At 39.1% G+C, this 5,087-nt stretch overlaps 1 pseudogene; it reads right to left on the reverse strand.

The window, feature by feature from the left end:
* Positions 1 to 436: 436 nt before the first annotated feature.
* On the reverse strand, positions 437 to 535 carry LOC129492394 (uncharacterized; annotated as a pseudogene).
* Between the last annotated feature and the right edge of the window lie 4,552 nt (positions 536 to 5,087).

Genomic DNA, 5,087 nt, shown 5'->3' on the forward strand with positions numbered 1-5,087 from the left:
CTTTGTGACTGGCTTATTTCACTTGGTATAATGTCTTTGAAGTTTATCCATGTGTCTGTGAAGTTTATCCAAGTTTATCCTGTGTGAGGATTTCCTTTTTAAGGCTGAATAAATTCCATTATATGTATATGTCACATTTTGTTTATCCATCTGTGAGTGGAAATTTGGGTTACTTCTACCTTTTGACTATTGTGAATAAAGCTACTATGAACACGAGTGTACAAGTATCTATTTGAGTCTCTGCTTTCAATTCTTTTGAGAATATACCCAAAAGTGGAATTGCCAGATCATATAGTAATAATGTTTAATTTATTGAGGAACTGCCATACTATTTTCCATAGTGGTTGCACCGTTTTACATTCCTACGCACAGTGCATAAGGGTTCCAGCTTCCCCACAATCTTTCCAACACTTGTTACTTTTTGTTTTTTTTTTTTTAAAGGAGTGCTTTATGAATTTGTGTGTCATCCTTGCAACAGGCTATGCTAATCTTCTCTGTGTCATTCAGATTTAATATATATGCTGCCAAAGCAGAACTCTATGTATTTTTGGTTTCTACTTTTGGAAGATTTTCTTAACTTTATCTTCCAACTCTTCTATTGAGTTTTTATTTATACTATTATATATGCGATTTCCAAGAACTTTCAATTTCCAGAATATTTCTTTTTTAAAGAGAACATCTTATTATTGTCTTATGAATAAAATAACTTTTCCTATTTGTCTGAATACATTAATTATAGTCGTTTAAGGACTTATTCTTCCTACAGTGGTCTCTATTTCTTTAATTTGCTTTTCCCCTTTATTCCTTGGTTTTAGTTTCTTTCATGCCATAGCTTTCCCTCAGATATCTGGTGATCTTTGGCCACTTGCTCATATTTAAGAGCTCTAAGCTTGTTGACTATGGGATTCCTGGAGGGTGATTTGCCAGGACCATTTTGTGGGTATCCTTAATATATATTAATTAGGACTACTCGTGTTTCCTAGAGAAGTATTTTTACATTTCCTGCTTAAAATACACAGTGCTGGCTCTCTTCATTCTGGAGCTGAAGAAGAGAGACTGGAGGGAAGGGGTGTCTTCTCAACATTCGGCATGCCAATGTTCTGTTAATATGACTGGGTTCAGCACAATACTCCCTCAACTGTGCCCAATAACTCCTAGTTCAGAAACTCTTTTCTCTATCTAAAGGGAGTAAACCTCCAGTGTTTGGGTGGGGTGTTAGAGAGGCATTTGATTTGCTACACTGAGTGACAAAGAGTGATCAGAAGTTCTAATCAGTTCTTAAACTAACCAATCCAATCCTTCAATGGCCCTAGTTTTGTCCCTACTTTCAGAGGTACCTGGTGCTGCCTATTCCGGAGACGTCCTGGATTCTGTGTTGAAACTGGGTTGCTTTTTAGCTTTCTCCTGCAGGTTTAGGATTGAGGTCTAAATCAGCTGTCTGAGTAAGTTGCCTCTCATCCACTGTTTTCCAGCTTAGAGTTTTGTTGCGATGTTTCCTCTCCCATACTTATCTTATGTGTTTTACAACCACCTTTTTTTACTATCATTTTTGTGGAATTTGGAGCTAGTGAAAGTCAGTATGTATGTGTTCAATCTTCTCCTTTTCTCCAGAATGCTATATATTTTCTAGTTCTAATAATCTGTTAGTCTAAGATGTGTATGATAAATTATAAACAAACAAACAAAAAACAACAGACCAAACAAACAAAACCCTAATCTTAATTATCTAAGGCTATGTTATACAAGATACAGATTTTCCTGATTCCTGGGGCCTGTCTTATTATACTAGCTGTTCACTTGCTTAGTTATATCACTATCACAGTAGATGGTGGCAGAAAGTGTGGTAAAATTCCTAACAATTTGTTTTACAACTTATCTTTTCTGGTAAAAAGGATGCTAAAGGAAAATGTCAATGATCTTGTCTACAAGTGAGAGTTTGCTCTTTTAAGTTATTTATGGTCCCTTAGCCCTAAGATAGTTTCAAATATTTTAATGTTTTAAAATCACATTTTTTTCAACAAATAATAAGAAAGGAACATATCATTTCAAAATGCTATTTTGTTCAAAATATTTTCATGCTATTCTTTGATTATACTGGTGGCATGAAGCATGTTCAGATAGATAAATAGGCACGAAACAGACCAGTCAAATAATCTCTGTGAATATATACAGCTAATATGAATCTTTTTGGGGTTAGGAAAAATTATAGTCTTCTTCATCTGTCTCTAGTTGGTGTGATAAGAGCTGTCCACTGTCTTGGGAGGAGCCCAGTCTGGGAGGAGCTTTAGGGCAGAAGGGTTACCACTGGTAACTACTATTTCCTGAGCATTTACTAAGTGCCTGGCTACCTGCAAAATGCTTTACACACATTGTCTCATTAATTTGCATTATGATCCTCTTTCTTTACAGATAGGAAACTGAGATGCAGCCAGCCAGGTTAAGAAACTTGTTGAAGTGCACATAACTTGTAAATGCAAGACCTGGATTTAGATCCCAGGTCTCTCTGAGTTGAAAGCTCGGGCTCTTTCCAAATGCAGCTTCCTTTTGGGCACAGGTCAGCAGCTTAGTTTAGTGGTGAAATGGAGGAAAAAGTAATTACAATACTGTGTGATAAGGGCTGGTGGGGTTATAAGAACCTGTAGGCGGGGAATCTGAGAAGCTACCTACAGGAAATAATCTAATCAGAGATCTGATGGAGCAGTAGGAGCTTGTCAGGGAAGAAAAGACTGAAGGCTGTTTCAGGCTCAGTGATCAAAGGGACATTCCTGTACCTTGCAGAAATTAAAGCAATTTAACCACAAGTGCCATTAGGAAGGAGGGATGAAAGGAGGTGGAGAGAGTAAAAAGAGGCAAGAAGCAGGTGGAAGGGGTGGAGGTGATGAAGTGAACTAGAAGGAGCTTAAAATCTAATGAGGGGGTTAGGACTATCCTCTGGTCAATGGGGAATCATTTAAGGGGTTTTAGCAAAGGAGTGATGTGTACAAATTTGTATTTTATAAAGATCATTGTGGTAGCCACAGAGAGAATGAATTTGAGAGCCACTAGAATGGGGGAGGAATAAAAAATGATTCCTGGGTCTCTGTCTTGGACAAGTGGACAAGTTGGTGCCATTCACTGAGATAGGGAACAGCCTCTGGTTGTGGGGGGGGGGGGGAGTCTTAGAGTATCTAGGGGAGTGATCTAATTGATCAGAGCTGTCAATCTAAAATAATCAAAAAGGTCAGAATCTAATTTAAAGAGAGTTTATTCAAGTGCAAAGTGTGAGAGTTTCCAGGACCACCTGGAAACACCAACTCCAAAGGAATGGAGTAAGCATTCACAGGTAGGGAAGTTAAGATTTCACTTATTTTGGCAGAGACAGAGGTGTTTTTAGCAGGATTGCAACATTATTCATACAAGGTTGGCAAATAGTTACAGCAATTTGATTAGTTATGGGCAATGTTCTTTTTTGGGAAAGGTACATCTAATGCTTTTTTAAAACAGAGGGTCTAACAGTCCCGAGTTCTTTCTCATCTGGTCTAAGTAAAGCAGGACAACAAGAGAAGTTAATCTATAACAAGGGTCATGAATTAAGAAGGCAGGAGATTTTTGTCCCTGATGCTGTTTAATTCTCACTAGTCATTGTACAGAACAAGAAAATGAGTTAATCTATAATCTGAGAACAGAAGTTGCAACCATATGTGACTCAGATCAGCCACATATTTGTCAAGGCTTAAAGTGTTTTGGGGGGTTCCAACAGTTTTAAAATTTTATTTATTTTTACTAAGCTGATTTTGCATAAGAAAAATCAGTGTAAATTTGGCCGAGCATGGTGGCTCACGCCTGTAATCCCAGCACTTTGGGAGACCGAGGTGGACAGAGAACCAGGTCAGGAATTCAAGACCAGCCTAACCAACATGGTGAAACCCCATCTCCATTAAAAATACAAAAATTAGCCGGGCGTGGTGGTGCACACCTGTAATCCCATCTACTCAGGAGGCTGAGGCAGGAGAATCACTTGAACCCCGGAGGTGGAGGTTGTAGTGAGCCGAGATCGTGCCATTGCACTCCATCCTGGGCGACAGAGCAAGACTCTATCTCCAAAAAAAAAAAAAAAGAAAAAAAGAAAATCAGTGTATGTTTAAGACTAGATAGTTCTTAAATCAGTGTATGTTTAAGACTAGATAGTTCTTAAATTCATGATCATTATTTATATCAGATTCAAAATCAGCTTAAATCTTGAGATTTGGGCATCCTTATACCCATCCTTCTATCCTTCCCCAGTCAAAAAAAAAAATCTTGATTGTGTTCATGACTGTTTTTTAAAAAAAATTAAACTGAATTATAAAGGCAACAGTGGCTTTCACGGATTTACTGTTTTAGATTAGTTTCCTTATAAACCACATATTTAAGGTAAGTCTAATAAAACCATGTATATTTTCATGTATTTCTGGCATAATTCCATTCCGAGGCCTTTCTAATGGAACAAAAACGTGAAAATTACAGAAAACATTACATTTCTTAATGAACAGTTCATTACATGGCTGTTGCTGATGGCATTGTAACTACTTATAGATGACTAAAGTATATTTAGCTTCACTTCCCAGGAAATTTAAGGCAACCGGGCCTATTCTGTTGACCCACCAACGCAGCAATGACTTATGAATCACCCTAACAGAAGGAACTGTTCTAGGGCCCCTCGAGCCATCAGCGTGGTTTATCCTACAGCCCGAGGAGAGACCTCTGCTTTTACAGCCCAGTTGTCTAACGTTCTGCAAATGGCTTTTTATGCCCCAGGCCTCTCTGTTTTCTCCAGGAGGGCCCAGATGCAGGTTACACGCTCTCTCGGTGAAGGAGTTTGACCCGGGCGAGGGTCTGGGATCCTCCTTCGCACCTCGGCTTGTGGGGGCTCAACATGGATCGCAGCCGGAGGGCGTGTCCTAGACCCAGACCCAGAGCGCGCCGCGGGGTGTAGCGTCAAGAACTCGAATTTAGAAACAAGCACCTGTGTACCTAATAGCCGCTTCTCAAACTTGCACCCAAGGCAACGCTACCCCTAGGGTCTCTCTTGCCCCGCTAGGTTTATTTAAAAGCCATGCATTCTTTTA

Source organism: Symphalangus syndactylus, chromosome 10, assembly GCF_028878055.3.
Source record: "Symphalangus syndactylus isolate Jambi chromosome 10, NHGRI_mSymSyn1-v2.1_pri, whole genome shotgun sequence".
Lineage (NCBI taxonomy): Eukaryota > Metazoa > Chordata > Mammalia > Primates > Hylobatidae > Symphalangus > Symphalangus syndactylus.